This window comes from Ranitomeya imitator, chromosome 6, assembly GCF_032444005.1.
Source record: "Ranitomeya imitator isolate aRanImi1 chromosome 6, aRanImi1.pri, whole genome shotgun sequence".
In the NCBI taxonomy this organism is placed as follows: Eukaryota; Metazoa; Chordata; class Amphibia; order Anura; family Dendrobatidae; genus Ranitomeya; species Ranitomeya imitator.
Genome location: NC_091287.1, coordinates 351,458,610 through 351,478,996, shown reverse-complemented (window position 1 = coordinate 351,478,996; position 20,387 = coordinate 351,458,610).

Sequence of the window (20,387 nt, the reverse complement as noted above, 5' to 3'; positions counted from 1 at the left end):
AGACTCATCAGATGAGGGAGACCTTGATCAAATTTCTGTTGTGCGAGGTTGGGGGGAGAGGGCAGAGGAAGGAAGGATGATTCTCAACTTGCCACCACCAAGACAACAAGAACTTGGTCCTCCTGGATGCACAAGACACATGAGTGCCTTCTTGCTACACTACCTGCAACATGACCCTCGGATTGTCAGAATCCGAAGTAATGCCGACTACTGGGTTGCCACACTCTTAGATCCCCGCTATAAAAGTAAATTTTGGCGAAATAATTCCTGCCATAGAAAGGGATTCACGCATGAAGGAGTGTTATGATCTGGTGGCCTAGGAGCAGCATGAGACGGACTCTGGAGAAGGTGGTCCCTGTACTGACCGCAAACACTGAACCTAGCAGCGCAACTAGAAGTAGCCGTGGGGGGTACCTAACACTCCCTAGACCCCTCGACACAGCCTAAGAACTAACTTCCCCTAAAGACAGAAACAGGAAACCTATCTTGCCTCAGAGAAAATCCCCAAAGGATAGATAGCCCCCCACAAATATTGATGGTGAGAGGAGAGGGAAATAACGTACGCAGACATGAAATCAGAATTTAGCATAGGAGGCCATACTAGCTAAAAAGAAAGAATAGAACAGAGTACTATGCGGTCAGTATTTAAACACTAGAAAATATCCACCACAGAAAATACAAATCACCACATCTGACTAAAGACATGGAGGGTATATCTGCATCTCCAGAGACACAGCTTGGCTGCAAAAAATCCTTCACAGACAAAGCTGGACAAGACAAACATGAAAATGCACAGAACTATAAGGTCCACAGCAGATGGACAGCAAAAACAAAGCCAGGACTTATCTTTGTAGAAAAGCACAGCAAACTGGAGAGACCAGAAGGGAAGTGAATCCTCCAAAAACAATGGACAACTGGCACTGACTAAAGGATAAAGCAGGACTTAAATAGCCCAGCCCAAATTGCAAAAAATGGATACATCTGATAAATGCTGCGATCCAACTACTGCAGCACTACCACTCATAACCACCGGAGGGAGCCCAAGAGCAGAATTCACAACAGTACCCCCCCTTGAGGAGGGGTCACCGAACCCTCACCAGAGCCCCCAGGCCGATCAGGACGAGCCAAATGAAAAGCACGAACCAAATTGTCAGCATGAACATCGGAGGCAACAACCCAAGAATTATCCTCCTGGCCATAACCCTTCCATTTGACCAGATACTGAAGCTTCCGCCTCGAAAAACGAGAATCCAAAATCTTCTCAACCACATACTCCAACTCCCCATCAATCAACACCGGGGCCGGAGGATCAGCAGAGGGAACAACGGGCACCACATACTTCCGCAACAAAGATCTATGGAACACATTATGGATGGAAAAAGAGGCCGGAAGGGCCAAACGAAAAGACACTGCATTGATAATCTCAGAAATTCTATAAGGACCAATAAACCGAGGCTTGAACTTAGGGGAAGAAACCTTCATAGGAACATGACGGGAAGACAACCAGACCAAATGCCCAACCCGAAGCCGGGAACCAACACACCGATGACGGTTAGCAAAACGCTGAGCCACCTCCTGAGACAACACCAAATTGTCCACCACATGAGCCCAAATCTGCTGCAGCCTGTCAACCACAGAATCCACACCAGGACAATCAGAAGGCTCAACCTGCCCTGAAGAAAAGCGAGGATGAAACCCAAAATTACAAAAAAAAGGTGAAACCAAGGTAGCAGAACTAGCCCGATTATTAAGGGCAAACTCGGCCAATGGCAAGAAAGCCACCCAATCATCCTGATCAGCAGACACAAAGCATCTCAAATAAGTTTCCAAAGTCTGATTTGTTCGCTCGGTTTGGCCATTTGTCTGAGGATGAAATGCGGAAGAAAAAGACAAATCAATGCCCAGCCTAGCACAAAAGGCCCGCCAAAACCTAGAAACAAACTGGGAACCTCTATCGGACACAATATTCTCCGGAATGCCATGCAAACGAACCACATGCTGCAAAAACAACGGAACCAAATCAGAAGAGGAAGGCAATTTAGGCAAAGGTACCAAATGAACCATCTTAGAAAACCGGTCACAAACCACCCAGATAACAGACATCCTCTGGGAAACCGGAAGCTCTGAAATAAAATCCATAGAAATATGCGTCCAAGGTCTCTCAGGGACCGGCAAAGGCAGAAGCAACCCACTTGCGTGGGAACAGCAAGGCTTAGCCCGCGCACAAACACAGGACTACACAAAAGAACGCACATCCCGCGACAAAGAAGGCCACTAAAAGGACCTACCAACCAAATCTCTGGTACCAAAAATCCCAGGATAGCCAGCCAACACAGAACAATGAACCTCAGAAATCACTTTACTAGTCCATCTATCAGGAACAAACAGTTTCTCCACTGGACATCGGTCAGGTTTATTAGCCTGAAATTCCTGAAGAACCCGTCGTAAATCAGGGGAGATGGCAGAAAGAATCACCCCTTCCTTCAGAATGCCGACCGGCTCAAGAACCCCAGGGGAATCAGGAAAAAACTCCTAGAGAGGGCATCCGCCTTAACATTCTTAGTACCAGGAAAGTACGAGACCACAAAATCAAAACGGGAGAAAAACAGGGACCATCGAGCCTGTCTAGGATTCAGCCGTTTGGCAGACTCGAGGTAAATCAGATTCTTATGATCGGTCAGGACCACAATACGGTGCTTGGCCCCCTCAAGCCAATGACGCCACTCCTCAAATGCCCACTTCATAGCCAACAACTCCCGATTGCCGACATCATAATTGCGTTCCGCAGGCGATAACTTCCGAGAAAAGAAGGCACACGGTTTCATCAAGGAACCATCAGAATTCCTCTGAGACAAAACCGCCCCTGCCCCAATCTCAGACGCGTCAACCTCAACCTGAAATGGAAGAGAAACATCCGGCTGATGCAACACAGGGGCAGAAGTAAATCGGCGTTTAAGCTCCTGAAAGGCAGAAACAGCCGCGGAGGACCAATTCGTCACATCAGCGCCTTTCTTCGTCAAATCGGTCAGAGGTTTAACCACACTGGAGAAGTTGGCAATTAAACGACGATAAAAATTAGCAAAGCCCAAGAATTTCTGAAGGCTCTTCACAGATGTGGGCTGAATCCAATCATGAATGGTCTGAACCTTAACCGGATCCATTTCTATAGATGAGGGAGAAAAAATGAAACCCAAAAAAGAAACCTTCTGCACTCCAAAGAGGCACTTTGACCCCTTCACAAATAAAGCATTATTACGGAGGATCTGAAATACCATCCTGACCTGTTTCACATGAGACTCCCAATCATTGGAAAAAATCAAAATATCATCCAAATAAACAACCATGAATTTATCAAGATAACTCCGAAAGATATCATGCATGAAGGATTGGAACACAGATGAAGCATTAGAGAGTCCGAATGGCATCACAAGGTATTCAAAATGGCCTTCGGGCGTATTAAATGCTGTTTTCTATTCATCACCCTGCTTAATACGAATAAGATTATATGCCCCTTGAAGGTCAATCTTAGTAAACCAGCTAGCCCCCTTAATCCTAGCAAACAAATCAGTAAGCAAAGGCAAAGGGTATTGAAATTTGACCATTGATCTTATTCAAGAGGCGATAATCAAAACAGGATGTCAAGGAGCCATCCTTCTTGGCAACAAAAAAAAACCTGCTCCCAATGGTGAAGAAGATGGCCGAATATGCCCCTTCTCCAAAGACTCCTTAATATAGCCCGCATGGCGGCATGTTCTGGCACAGACAGGTTGAAAAGTCGACCCTTAGGGAACTTACAACCTGGAATCAAGTCAATAGCACAATCACAGTACCTATGCGGTGGAAGGGAACTGGATTTGGGCTCATCTAATACATCCTGGAAATCTGACAAAAACTCAGGAATTTGAGAATAGGGGGAAGAGGAAATTGACATCAAAGGAACGTGACCATGAACCCCCTGACAACCCCAACTAGTCACAGACATAGATCTCCAATCTAACACCGGATTATGTACCTGTAACCATGGAAAACCCAGCACAATATCATCATGCAAATTATGCAGCAAGCACCAGAAAACGACAATCCTCCTGATGGGCTGGCGCCATGCACATAGTCAGCTGTGTCCAAAACTGAGGTTTATTTTTAGCCAACGGTGTAGCATCAATGCCCCTTAAAGGAATAGGGTTCTGCAAAGGCTGCAAGGGGAAACCACAACGTCTGGCAAATTCTAAGTCCATTAAGTTCAGAGTGGCGCCTGAATCCACAAATGCCATGACAGAAAATGATGATAATGAGCAGATCAAGGTCACAGATAACAGAAATTTAGGTTGTATAATACTGATGGTAACAGAACTAGCGATTCTCTTTGTACGCTTAGGGCAATCAGAAATAACATGAGCAGAATCGCCGCAGTAAAAACACAACCTATTCTGACGCCTGAATCTTTGACGTTCAGCTCTAGACAAAATCCTATCACACTGCATAGGCTCAGGGCTCCGCTCAGAGGACAATGCCACAGTGTGCACAACTCTGCGCTCGCGCAAGCGCCGATCAATCTGAATGGCCAGAGACATAGAATCACTCAGACCAGCAGGCGTGGGGAACCCCACCATAACATCTTTAACGGATTCAGAAAGACCCTTTCTGAAAATTGCCGCCAAGGCATCCTCATTCCATTTAGTCAGTACAGACCATTTTCTAAATTTCTGGCAATACGATTCTGCCGCTTCTTGACCTTGACACAGGGCCAACAAGATTTTCTCAGCCTGATCCACAGAATTAGGCTCATCATACAACAACCCCAATGCCTGAAAGAAAGAATCAACATTAAGCAAAGCAGGATTAACAGTTTCCAGGGAAAATGCCCAATCCTGTGGGTCACCACGCAGCAGAGATATGATGATTTTAACCTGCTGAATTGGATCACCAGAAGACCGGGGTCTCAATGCAAAAAACAGTTTACAGTTATTTTTGAAACTCAAAAATTTGGATCTGTCACCAAAGAATAAATCAGGAGTGAGAGTCTGAACAATATAATCTGAAATACCCTGTACCCTAGCAGCAAGCTTATCCACCCGAGAAACTAACTCCTGAACATTCATGTTATTACTAGATTCCGTAGCCACCCAGAGATTAAGAGGGAGGAAAATACAAAATAGGCTAAGGAAAAAAAAATGGCTCAAAACCTTCCCTCCCTTCTTCTGAGATGCAATTAACTCATTGTTAGCCAGTTGTATTGTTATGATCTGGTGGCCTAGGAACAGCATGAGACGGACTCTGGAGAAGGTGGTCCCTGTACTGACCGCAAACCCTGAACCTAGCAGTGCAACTAGAAGTAGCCGTGGGGGGTACCTAACACTCCCTAGACCCCTCGACACAGCCTAAGAACTAACTTCCCCTAAAGACAGAAACAGGAAACCTATCTTGCCTCAGAGAAAATCCCCAAAGGATAGATAGCCCCCCACAAATATTGACGGTGAGAGGAGAGGGAAATAACGTACGCAGACATGAAATCAGAATTTAGCATAGGAGGCCATACTAGCTAAAAAGAAAGAATAGAACAGAGTACTATGCGGTCAGTATTAAAACACTAGAAAATATCCACCACAGAAAATACAAATCACCACATCTGACTAAAGACATGGAGGGTATATCTGCATCTCCAGAGACACAGCTTGGCTGCAAAAAATCCTTCACAGACAAAGCTGGACAAGACAAACATGAAAGTGCACAGAACTATAAGGTCCACAGCAGGTGGACAGCAAAAACAAAGCCAGGACTTATCTTTGTAGAAAAGCACAGCAAACTGGAGAGACCAGAAGGGAAGTGAATCCTCCAAAAACAATGGACAACTGGCACTGACTAAAGGATAAAGCAGGACTTAAATAGCCCAGCCCAAATTGCAAAAAATGGATACACCTGATAAATGCTGCGATCCAACTTCTGCAGCACTACCACTCATAACCACCGGAGGGAGCCCAAGAGCAGAATTCACAACACAGGAGTATCAGCAGAGACTGTTACAGAATCTAACATCCACAAAACACCAGTGGTGCACATAGTGAATCTCTGAGTTCTAACTTGCCTACCGTGGGACTATCGAGTCATCACTCAAACCATAACAGTAACATCGTATCTGGTGGTAACAGCAATTTTTTCCAATCGTTTCAAGATTTTTTTACACCATCCTTTGCAAGGCTACAGGAGACAAGAAGTCTGACGCACAGCCAACGCCTAGAGAGGATGGTACAAGAGTATCTCCAAGTTAACATCGATGCCATGACTGTGGAACTGGACCCTTACTCATTTGGGACTTCCAATCTTGAAAAATGGCCTGAGCTCGCCACTCACGCCTTGGAGATCTTGTGCCCCGCAGCCAGTGTTCTCTTTGAACGTGTGTTCAGTGCTGCTGGTGGTGTCCTGACAGATAAGCGCACGCGGCTGTCCAGTGACAATGTAGACAGACTAACGTTCATCAAGATGAACAAATCCTGGATCCGCAAGGACTTTTCTACCCCTGTGCCATCTTGGGGAGGCTTCAGTGTCTGCTAGTCAGCAGAGTAGCCCAGCCATCTACCGCCTGTTTACCTAAGTACTACTTTGTAACGGCATCTAGCCCTGGAAATCCTTTTGGGCCTAATAGAATTTGGTGCTACTCAGCAGCGTACCCCACCGTTGAAGCAAGCTACACTGCCTACTTACACAAGTACTATTTTTTAACGGCATCTAGCCCAGGAAATCATTTTGTATCTAATAGCATTTTGTGCTACTCAGCAGAGTATCCCACCCATGAAGCAACCAACACCGCCTGTTGATCTAATTACTAATTTTTAACTGCATCTAGCCCAGGAAATCGTTTTGTACCTAACAGCATTTTGTGCTACTCAGCAGTATACCCCACCCTTGAAGCAAGCTACACCGCCTACTTACCCAAGTACTATTTTTTAATGGCATCTAGCCCATGAAATCCTTTTGGACTTAGTAGAATTTAGTGCTACTGAGCAGCGTACCCCACCCATGAAGCAAGCTACACCGCCTGTTTACCTAAGTACTACTGTATTTTGTAATGGCATCTAGCCCAGGAAATCCTTTTGGGCCTAGTAGAATTTGGTGCTACTCAGCAGCGTACTTCACCCATAAAGCAAGCTACACCGCCTGTTTACCTAAGTACTACTGTATTTTGTAATGGCATCTAGCCCAGGAAATCCTTTTGGACCTAGTAGAATTTGGTGCTACTCAGCAGCGTACTTCACCCATAAAGCAAGCTACACTGCCTGTTTACCTAAGTACTATTTTTTAACGGCATCTAGCCCAGGAAATCCTTTTGGGTCTAGTAGCAATTTCTGCTACTCAGTAGAGTACCCCACCCATGAAGCAAGCTACACCGCCTTCTTCCTTTCTCAATCTAACCCCTCGGCTCTGGGGTGTGGGGCGAATCTTTTGGGCCCAGGCATAAGAAGTCACTGAGGTAATGGATAATATGTGCCACCTTATAAATGTCCATGATGACACATTCGAGGAAGCAACTAAACACCTCAAATAGTGAGCAGGATATGGAGCACCCCATGGGCAAACAGTGATCTATGTAGTATGCTCCTTCACAGAAGCAGCCCAATGGGAGGACACTATTCGGAGGCACAGGTAGTAACTGGAACGCCCCTTCAATGTCTGTTTTGGCCATTAGGGTGCCCCTTCCCAACTTCTTGACCCACCTGATTGCCTCGTCAAAGGAGGTACAGTAAATAGTACTGTACTTGGTTCCGCGTCGATGTTGTCGTTTACTGACCTGCCCCTTGGATATGACAAATAGTGGATTAATCTGAATGTCTCTCTTTTATTTGCATAACCCTGGCATCCCAGATGCTGACAGTTTGCTTCACTTACACCTTCCTGGTGAGGCGCTCCCTCACCTCGTCATCGGGACTACCCCCCCCACTATATACTTCGACCGCAGATTGCTCCGCACCCACCCTATAAGACGACACCCGGCATATAAGACAACCCCCGACTTTTGAAAAGATTTTATATTTTAACTGGAAAAGTTGGGGGTCGTCTTATACGCCCAGTCGTCTTATACGCCGGAAAATACTGTATATGAATTCAGAGAGAATAGGAGTTGGTTAAATTACATGTCAAGTCTCCTCAACATAAAGTAGAAAGATCCCAGTAAAGGATGTGCTCTATGTCCCACAAACAGAGACTGAAAGTTAGTACAAAAACAACTTGCTGATGGTATTACAGTTGATCTGTGTAATCAATGAAATGTACTGGTTGTCATAAAGAGAAAGGGTATGTGCACACGTCAGGATTTCTTGCAGAAATTTTCCTGACAAAAACCAGACATTTCTGCCTGAAATCCGCATGTGTTTTTTTTTGCGTTTTTTCATGCGTTTTTGACAAGTTCTTGATGCGTTTTTGGTGCATTTTTTGTGCGTTTTTTCCCAAATGCATAGAATAGCGGGAAAAACGCAGAAAATCTGCAAAATTAATGAACACGCTGCTTTTTTTACCGCAATGAGTTTTTTTTCGGGGAAAAAACGCTTCATGTGCACAAAACATGCAGAATGCATTCTAAATGATAAGATGCATAATGTATGCGTTTTTAATGAGTTTTTATAGTGCTTTTAGGCTATGTGCACACGTTCAGGAATTCATGCAGAAAATTCCTGGGGAAATCTCTGCCAGATTTCCGCATGAAATCCGCATGCGTTTTTTTGCGCGGTTTTTGCGCGGTTTTTGCGTGGTTTTTCCCAGACATTTCCCAATGCATTAGACAGTGGGAAAACCGCGAAAAAACCACAAAATTAATGAGCAGGTTCATTATTTTTCCGCAATGCGTTTTTCATGCGGAAAAACGCACATCATATGCACAGAAATTGCGGATTTCATTAAAAATGATAGGATGCTTAATGTATGCAGATTATTTGTGGTTTTATAGCGTTTTTATAGCGCAAAAACGCTAAAAAACCGCAAATAATCTGCAACGTGTGCACATACCGTGAAAAAACGTGAAAAAAACACGAAAAAACCTGAACGTGTGCACATAGCCTAAATGTCAAGAAAATTATTTCCAAATAATAATAATAATACACACAGATGTTTGTGGACCAATGAGTACTCAATCTCCTGGAAAGAAGAGATATTTTCTCACATTTGTCAATTCAAGATATTCCGTTGTTTTTCTACTTCACAGCAAAGTTGAAGATCCAGAGGAACTTGAAATATATCTCGCTGAAGTATGTAACAAATTTGGGAGAATGCCAAAAATTATGCATGCAGATAAAGAAAATTAATATACAAGTAAACATACACAAAGCAATTTAAGGAGAAATGGAATAAGACCACTGTACTATACGCTAGTTGACACAAATTTGCCAACAGCACATTGTCGTGAAGCAATCATGACAGCTTACAATCTTCAAAACAGATTGCCAGGTAAAGCTTAGAAAACTCAATGTGGGCAATGGAAGCCCAAGAAGCCTAAACTACAACACATAAGAATATTCGAAAGTAAGGTATTTGTACGTATGTTCAAAGAAAAACCTACCAAGTGGGAATCTCACCAAAAGAAGGCATCCTGGTGGCTACAGTGAAATCCAGAAAAGATATAGAGTCCGGCACCCACAAACGAACAAGGTCATAAAAAGCAGAGAAGTAATGATTGATGAAAACTTTGTGTCTCTCAATTTTCATGACATCATACCGGTACTCCAGTTGAAGCATCAGCAAAATCAGTCAGAACTTAAAAATAACAAAAAAAAGGATGTAGAAATTTCATTAAGTTCTTCAATCACTAAATAAGCAACAATAAAATCAGGTGAACCTGAAGTCAGGAGATTGTCAAGCTCAAACAAGGGTGTACCAGCTAAGCGTCTATCCTACTTTGTCAAAACATTACTTGAGTCAGAGCCGCAGTCATTGGATGAGATGCAACAGCTACCTGTCCATGAAAAACAGAAGTGGATTAATGCTGCTTATGATGAAATGAAGTCCCTTCATGAAGTTCAAACTTGGAAACTCCCCAAACTACCACAAGGCAAGAAAGCAACTAAATGTAAATGGTCTATAAAGCCAAGAATGATTCTGAAGGTAAGGTTCCCATATGCCACATTTTCTCCAGTTGCTAAGCAGACTACATTCAGGACTCTAATGGCTATAACTGCTTTACAAAAGATGTTTGTCAGACATTTGGACACCAACACTGCATGTTTAAATGACATTGAAGAGGATTTATACATGACTCAACCTGAGGGCTATTTCACAAAGGGTGAAAATAATCTCGTTTACAAACTAAAAAAATCTCTTTATGGTATTAAGCAATTGGCAAAAGCATGAAACACCAAAACGAATAGTCTTTTTGGAAGAAGGTTTTAAGGCTACTTTCACACATCAGGTTTTTTGCATCAGGCACAATCCGGCGAATGTTGGAAAAAACGGATCCGGTGCAGATTGTGAAAAACTGATGCGACGGATCCATTTTTTTCGACGGATCCGACTAGCATATCCAGATAATTGGATAAAAAAAAATTTGGAGCATGCTCAGTTAAAAAAAACGGAATCCGGTCCCTGGAATTTTTCGGATCTGGCACCTTCCGGCTCCCATAGGCTTCCATTCTAGCAAACAGCCAGAAGTGTCGGATCCGGCGCTTCCGGCTTTATCGCCGGAGACAAAAAACGTTGCTATGGACGTTTTTAACAAGAAAGGACAGATTTGCTGGATCCGTCGAATACCGGACAAAACGCAATGTCATCCGGCGCAATCCAGCACTAATACAAGTCTATGGGAAAAAAAACGGATCCGGTGGCAACAATCGCCGGATTTGTTTTTTTTAAATTTAGCCAGATTGAGCCTGACAGCGAAAAGCTGATGTGTGAAAGTAGCCTAAAAGAGTTCTAGCAGATCCGTGATTATACATAAAATGTGCACGTGGAAAATGGATGTACAGTTCTGGCAAAAATTAAGAGACCATTGCAAAATGTTCAGTTTGTCTGATTTTTCTCTATATAGGTATATTTTTGAGTAAAATGTAAAATTTTCTTTTAGTCTATAAACTTCTGACAACATGTCTCCTAATTTTCCAAGCAATAATTTTTGTATTTTATTCTGACAAAGAAAAATGGTCAAAATAAAAAAAAAACAATGCTTTCAGACCTCAAATAATGCAAAGAAAACAAGTTCATAATCATTTAGAAACAACAATACTAATGCTTTAACGCAGGAAGAGTTCAGAAATTAATATTTTGTGGAATAATCATGATTTTTAATCACAGCTTTCATGCCTCTTGGCATGCTTTCCACCAGTCTTTTACACTGCTTCTGGTGCAAAAATGTAAGCAGTTCTTCTTTTTTTTTGATGGCCTTTGACTATCCATCATCCTCTTGATTACATTCCAGAGGTTTTCAATGGGGTTCAGGTCTGGAGATTGTGCTACCCATGACAGGGTTTTGATCTGGTGGTTAATTTTTGCCAGATCTGCATATTCTCTTGTATGTGGAAAATGTAGTTATGGTTTATCAACAGGAATTATGAATTGCAAAAATGACTAAAATTCTGAAACAGCATTTTGAATATAAAAACCTTGGAAATGTTACATATTGTCTAGGAATCCAGGTCCAAAGAAAAGAAGATGCAAGTTTTCTTCTAAATAAAATTGCAAAAATCAACACAATTCTGAACCAGTTTGGTATGTCTGAAGACAAAGGTATATGTGTTATGCGCAATCACAGAGAGACCTGGCAAGACAAGCATCAAACCAGCAAATGCACAGCCACAGATGCACTTGGCACAAGCTGACCGAGCTAAGCAAGTCTTAAAAGACCAGCATACTCTTTACCCAGCTCTCAGTACATGGGGGAACTTAGCAGAGCCCTTCCTAGGCCCGCTGTCACAGAACAGCTGGTGTCTGATGACGCGGCTGTAGCCTAATCAAGATCAGGTAGATATCTCTGGGTGAGACCCCAAGAGTGTAGCACAAAGAGAAAGGTAAATGAGCCCTAAGACCAACCCTGAAAAAGAGCAACCAAGATTGCAAACACCACTCACCACACCACAACACATTAGAACTGCAATAAACAGCAAGGATCTGAGCGGGGAACAGGATAAATACCTCTCCTGATGCTGATGGAAACGATCAGGTGTTGAATACTTCCAACCACCCCTAGACAAATACTGCCTGCTAACTTGCACAGCAGAATGAACACAAACCCACCACTGTCTAGTAACAGACACAGCAGTGCTCTGTGTTGCCTGCAACCTGAGAACACAGCATCTCTTGTTCCCTAGGCAGTGAAATTCCTGGGAGATATGGGTTCCCATGATCCCACGCATCCTACTAGTCCATAAGATTTTGACGGTTTTCCTGCGTACGAGGTAGCTTTGCCTCCGGGGTCAGGACAATGGCGGCGCTTGTGACCAGAGTAGCGTAGCACTGGACCCGACCCATTCCCAGGTGGGAGCACAGAACCACAATTCCTAACAATATCAACCCAATGGAACCATCTTACTTAAAGTTGGAAGGAGAAGATGATCTGTTACCTAACAGTGAGAAATACAGACAGGCAGTATGGGCACTTCTATACATAGCAACCATGACTCGACTGAATATCGCAGCAACAATTGAAATTCTCTGCAGATATATAGAAAAACATAGCCAAAAGTACTGGAAAGCTGTTAAGAGAGTTCCTTTGATATTTAAAAGAAGAAGCAGAGTATGTGTCTACAGCCCACGCAAGTCAAGAGATTATTTGGTTGAACCATTTGTTAGGCGATCTTGGTAAGCTATCATCTCAACTGATGGTGATTTAAGAAGGCAATCAAGAATGCATTCAACTTACATGCAGTAATAAGATCAATGGAGAACCAAACACATTGACATTAAACCTCATCACCTGCCAGATTTGATAGAACGTGGAATAATTAAGTTGGTTTTTGTGAGACTGATCAGACGATAGCTGATGTTATGACAAAGCCACTTCCAAGAGACAAATTTGAAGAATTCAGAACCAGGATGTGACTAACAGAATAAGTTAGGGTGACACCTGGAGGACTTCCAGCACTCCTGGCTTAATGGAGCTGAAGGGAAATTCCATACACAAAATTGACAGCCTAGCACGCCTCTTCGTAATAGAAGATGGCAGAGCTTTCACACAATGCTGATAGCTCAGCACACTCCTGTAATCAATAGGAGGGCTAAACTGTCACTCACTGCATCCCAAGGACACAGTGAGCAGTGGGATTGTGACAGTCGGAAACTGCATACTGTTAAACATTGAGCCTAATAATACAACAGTATAAACAACAAAGTGAAGGCGGGCACAACCGCCAGGGGATCACCTAAAACATGCTACAGAAAGACACAATGAATAACCAAAGAAAAAGGGTAGCATGTATATGGAAGGGATCACCACAGAGATATATCCGAACTATAATAATTTTATTACAAACCACACATATAATGAACACAACACAATACAATTAAAAACAATTAAAAATGCACAGACAAAGCAGCATAATATAAACCAGACTGATGATAAGGTCAAAACCAAAGCGTCACCCTAAGAACTACCTAAGGGATAAGGCAATAGAAAAATACACCGCCCTCCTATGGCTAGAAACAGATGGTTCTAGATGGTGAAGTAAGAGGGTGACGCCAGGCAAGAATGCCCAGGGCATTCTTGCCTGGCGTCACCCTCTTACTTCACCATCTTCTATTGCTTATACCTCTTACATGGGGACTCTACCTGGGGAACCTGGTACATTGTGGCAGGTAATATAGGACGCTCACGTCTGGCTGTTTCTAGCCATAGGAGGGCGGTGTATTTTTCTATTGCCTTATCCCTTAGGTAGTTCTTAGGGTGACGCTTTGGTTTTGACCTTATCATCGGTCTGGTTTATATTATGCTGCTTTGTCTGTGCATTTTTAATTGTTTTTAATTGTATTGTGTTGTGTTCATTATATGTGTGGTTTGTAATAAAATTATTATAGTTCGGATATATCTCTGTGCTGATCCCTTCCATATACATGCTACCCTTTTTCTTTGGTTATTCATAATAATACAACAGGGTACACTTAGATTGTAAACTGCCTCTAACTGCAGCTGATGGCAGCTTCAAATACTAGTGCTAAACGAATATGCCAAAACTTGAATTAGTTAATTTATTTGAATTTAGCCAGAAAACTCAATTTATACAAATTGAACCTGCTTTATTATGCTCTGTGTTTTCTAAATTATCCAGACTATAATAAACTTTAGGTTTAAAAATAATATTCTCATTTGCTCCTATATTTGCACAGCCCCATGTCTAGTCCTCTATGCAGCTCCCTCCAGCCTCTGCTTCACCTATTCTGCTACCATGACATACTATTCTTCCATATTGACTCTGCACCAATTCTTCTGGCACCAAGTAGACATCTTATGTCAAGATGCACACCAGTATTTTTCTTCTTTTGCATATGGTGCAACATAGGTTAATTGTGCATGAATGTACATAATATATTTATGTTTCATTTGCCATTTTTGTGTTTTCTTTTCCCTTTTGATATACTGTAGATCTCCTAATATAGGCTTCATTTCCCAATTGATGACTATGGCTTTCCAATGGAGTCAGAATCTCATCACATGCACTTCCTTTAATGTCATGCCTTATCTAATGGCAGCACATGATAGATAAGTGACTTCCAGTGAACTCACACTGCAAAATCTCAGCATATTCTATATCCCCTGCCTTATTCTTGTTATCAGTTCTTCCATGCCAGCTCTTACTCTCTGCAAGATGTAAGGCTAAAGCTATGTGCACACGTCAGGATTCCTTGCAGAAATTTTCCTGACAAAAAACGGACATTTCTGCCAGAAATCCACATGCATTTTTTTGCATTTTTTCATGCGTTTTTGACACGTTTTTGGTGCGTTTTTTTCCCAAATGCATAGAATAGCGGGAAAAACGCAGAAAATCCGCAAAATTAATGAACATGCTGCTTTTTTTTACCGCGATGCGTTTTTTTCGTGGAAAAAAATGCATCATGTGCACAAAACATGCAGAATGCACTCTAAATGATAGGATGCATAATGTATTCATTTTTAATGAGTTTTTATAGCGTTTTTACCTCGAAAAAATGTGAAAAAAACGCGAAAAAACCTGAACATGTGCACATAGCCTAAGGGTGTGTGCAAACGATCAGGGATTAACAGCATTTTGAATGCAGCGCTTGTCCGCTGCGTCCAAAGTGCTGCTGTTTATTGAACACAGGTGAATTCGTATATGTTCACTGAACCATGCATATTCACTGCGTCCAATATATTGTACAGATAAAATTTCTCTTGCGGAGACTCGCTTTTCCGCAAGACAAATAGACATGCTTCAGTCTGGAAAGAGATGCCGCATGTCCATCTCCTCGGGTGAGCCGTGGGCGTCTGTGGATGCATACTCGGCATGGGATTTCTTGAAATCCCTTCCACTATGATGTAACATCTGGATGCTGCGGTTTGGACATTGCAGTAGTGCACAGCATCCAACCCACAGCATTTACCGATTGTGTGCACATACCCTAACAGGTTGAAGCTGCACATCATAGAAATACACTGAAAGCTGCACACTGCACTCACATGTAGCAAAGACTAACTGTGTAATTGGGGTTGATAGACTAGTTTTCTGGATCAATGTCAAATCAGAGTCTTGCACTGATCTGCAGTATTATATTTTTTAAAGAAAGACCTCTAGTTCTTCCTTGAACATATTTAGCGAATCAATGAAGGCAGAATGTTCCATGGCCTCCCTGCTCATTCTGCAAAGAATCTCAATCTGTGTTGATTAAGCCTTTCAATGCCCGGTTTTCATCATTACAAGCGGGGCCGGCCTGAGGCTGAATGTTGCCCTGGGCAAAGTTACCCATAGGAGTCCGCACCTCACTGTTCACTCAGAACACATGAACAGCTATGTTTGTTCATGATCTGCCGCAAGACAAGTGTCAGACCCCAAAACAGTCTGATGCTGATGACCTATTCAAACTATAAGGAAATGCCATCAATATCTAAGTACTGGACAATCCCTTCAAGATGTTTCCTAAATCTGACTACTCAAGCAAACATAAAAAATGCAGGCCTTCTGATGAGAATAGCAGTTGGATGTGATATTTTCAAATGCGATACTATTAGCTCAGACATTGCTTCTAAGTCTACCTTACATGAAACTGCCTGATGAGCGATTGTATCCATTAGATACATCATCAATAACTAAGTTTTAAATTCTATTCTCATCTCATACATTGATGGCATAGTTAAAGGACAGGCAGTATATTTATAGTAAACCTAGCCCCACATCTATTTATTATACTCACTTAAATAACGCCATTAATTCCATAGCACTTTATGGACATTATCATCACTATCCTCATAGGAGCTCACAATCTAGTTTCCCTATCAGTATGTCTTTGGAGAGTGGGAGGAAATCAGAGAATTCGGTGGAAACCCATGCTATCACTGAGAGAACATACAAACTCCTTGCAAATGTCTTACATGGCGGGATTTAAACCCAAGATTCCAGCACTGCAAGCAATGTAAACCACTAAGCCACTGTGCTGCCATCATCCAGTGCTGTGCTAATTCAGTAAACAGGTGGACAAAATTCTCATTAAAATTAATAGGAATTCCGACCAGCTCTCCACCGAAGCCAATTGTTGGAACCACATATACTCTACATTGCAAGGCTGGAATTGGGCAGGTTGTTCTTTGTGAAGGACATATGAGTCAAGCCACATACAGTGGGGCAAAAAAGTATTTAGTCAGTCAGCAATAGTGCAAGTTCCACCACTTAAAAAGATGAGAGGCGTCTGTAATTTACATCATAGGTAGACCTCAACTATGGGAGACAAACTGAGAAAAAAAAATCCAGAAAATCACATTGTCTGTTTTTTTAACATTTTATTTGCATATTATGGTGGAAAATAAGTATTTGGTCAGAAACAAAATTTCATCTCAATACTTTGTAATATATCCTTTGTTGGCAATGACAGAGGTCAAACGTTTTCTGTAAGTCTTCACAAGGTTGCCACACACTGTTGTTGGTATGTTGGCCCCTTCCTCCATGCAGATCTCCTCTAGAGCAGTGATGTTTTTGGCTTTTCGCTTGGCAACACGGACTTTCAACTCCCTCCAAAGGTTTTCTATAGGGTTGAGATCTGGAGACTGGCTAGGCCACTCCAGGACCTTGAAATGCTTCTTACGAAGCCACTCCTTCGTTGCCCTGGCGGTGTGCTTTGGATCATTGTCATGTTGAAAGACCCAGCCACGTTTCATCTTCAATGCCCTTGCTGATGGAAGGAGGTTTGCACTCAAAATCTCACGATACATGGCCCCATTCATTCTTTCATGTACCCGGATCAGTCGTCCTGGCCCCTTTGCAGTGAAACAGCCCCAAAGCATGATGTTTCCACCACCATGCTTTACAGTAGGTATGGTGTTTGATGGATGCAACTCAGTATTCTTTTTCCTCCAAACACGGCAAGTTGTGTTTCTACCAAACAGTTCCAGTTTGGTTTCATCAGACCATAGGACATTCTCCCAAAACTCCTCTGGATCATCCAAATGCTCTCTAGCAAACTTCAGACGGGCCCGGACATGTACTGGCTTAAGCAGTGGGACACGTCTGGCACTGCAGGATCTGAGTCCATGGTGGCGTAGTGTGTTACTTATGGTAGGCCTTGTTACATTGGTCCCAGCTCTCTGCAGTTCATTCACTAGGTCCCCCCGCGTGGTTCTGGGATTTTTGCTCACCGTTCTTGTGATCATTCTGACCCCACAGGGTGGGATTTTGCGTGGAGCCCCAGATCGAGGGAGCTTATCAGTGGTCTTGTATGTCTTCCATTTTCTAATTATTGCTCCCACTGTTGATTTCTTCACTCCAAGCTGGTTGGCTATTGCAGATTCAGTCTTCCCAGCCTGGTGCAGGGCTACAATTTTGTTTCTGATGTCCTTTGACAGCTCTTTGGTCTTCACCATAGTGGAGTTTGGAGTCAGACTGTTTGAGGGTGTGCACAGGTGTCTTTTTATACTGATAACAAGTTTAAACAGGTGCCATTACTACAGGTAATGAGTGGAGGAAAGAGGAGACTCTTAAAGAAGAAGTTACATGTCTGTGAGAGCCAGAAATCTTGATGGTTTGTTTCTGACCAAATACTTATTTTCCACCATAATATGCAAATAAAATGTTAAAAAAACAGACAATGTGATTTTCTGGATTTTTTTTTCTCAGTTTGTCTCCCATAGTTGAGGTCTACCTATGATGTAAATTACAGACGCCTCTCATCTTTTTAAGTGGTGGAACTTGCACTATTGCTGACTGACTAAATACTTTTTTGCCCCACTGTACAAGGTTATTTTGGAAAAACGGTTGATTCCTTCTGCTCAATCTATGTTTCCCAACTCCGAGAACTGGCTTTTCCAGCAGGACAATGCATCATGCCACCAAACTAGGTCAATCAAGGGGTGGATGAAGGACCACGACATCAAATCCCTGTCATGGCCAGCTCAATCTCCAGATCTGAAACCCATTGAAAACCTCTGGAATGTAATCAAGAGGAAGATGGATAGTTACAAGCCATCAAACAAAGAAGAACTGCTTACATTTTTGTACCAGGAGTAGCATAGGGTCACCCAAAAGCAGTGTGAAATACTTGTGTAAAGCATACCAAGACGCATGAAAGTTATGATTAAAATCATGGTTATTTTGCAATATATTGATTTCTGAACTCTTCCTGAGTTAAAACATTGTCTCTAAATGATTATGAACTCTTTTTTTTTGCATTATTTGAGGTTTGCAGGCAATACATTTTTTTTGTTATTTTGAGCATTTCTCATTTTCAGAAAACAAATACAAAATTTAAAGCTTGGAACTTTGGAGACATATTGCTAGTAGTTTATAGAATAAATGAACAATTTACATTTTACTCAAAATATAACCTATAAAGAGAAAAATCAGACAAACTGAAATTTTGCAGTGGTCTCTTAATTTTTGTCAGAGCTCTCTCTCTCTCGCTCTCTCTCTCTCTCTCTCTCTCTCTCTCTCTCTCTATATATATACACACAGTACAGACCAAAAGTTTGGACACACCTTCTCATTTAAAAAGCAAATGGTGGCTACTTTGAAGAACCTAGAATATAAGACATAATTTCAGTTGTTTCACACTTTTTTGTTAAGTATATAATTCCACGTGTTAAATCATAGTTTTGATGCCTTCAGTGTGAATGTACAATTTTCATGGTTATGAAAATACAGAAAAATCTTTAAATTAGAAGGTGTGTCCAAACTTTTGGTCTGTACTGTATATATTTACATATATATTTACAGGATGGGCCACTTATATGGATATAACTAAATAAAATGGGAATGGTTGGTGATATCAACTTCCTGTTTGTGGCACATTAGTATATGGGAGGGGCAAAACTTTTCAAGATGGGTGGTGACCATGGCGGCCATTTTGAAGTTGGCTATTTTGGATCCAACTTTTTTTTTCAGTGGGAGGAGGGTCATGTGACACATCAAACTTATTGAGAATTTCACAAGAAAAACAATGGTGTGCTTGGTTATAACGTAACTTAATTCTTTCATGAGTTATTTACAAGTTTATGACCACTTGTAAAATGTGTTCAAATTGCTGCCCATTGTGTTGGATTGTCAATGCAACCCTCTTCTCCCACTCTTGACACACTAGTAGCAACACTGCAGAAGAAATGCTAGTACAGGCTTCGAGTATCTGTTCTTTACAGCATAGACAATTTCCTTCCGATGACCGCAAAGATAAAAGTCTAAGGGGGGCAGATTGGGAGACCTTGGTGGCCATTCAACTGGCCCATGACGACCAATCCACTTTCCAGGAAACTGTTCATGTAGGAATGCTCGGACCTGACACCCAAGATGGTGCACTACCTCATTATGGTGCTATGATAGCTGCCTTCAGCTTGCCTGCTTTGCTGGGTCTGAGCCCTCATTTTGGCTAGCAGATGATGGCTGTGTTATTCAGCCACTTTCTGCCTCCATCAGCAGCAAGTAGAGAGGAGCGTCACTCATGACTGTTAACCTGTTAAATGCCGCTGTTAATCTGTGACAGTACAGTTTGGCTGGGGCACCAATGGATGATTAGATTAGTGTGATCACAGGGTGCCTATGAGATGCCATGACAGCCGGAAGCCTACTGAAGATCCCTGTGACTGTCATGATTAAAGCCATCCCATAGCTATTTTTCATGAGAGACTATAAATGTTGCTAAATGCAGCAATACTGAGGCATTACAGTGAATAATATAAACTATCAGCTGATTTCATGTTCAAGTCTCCCAATGGAACTTCAAAATACAGTAAAATGTTAAAAAAAAAGATATATATGAAAAAAAACCAT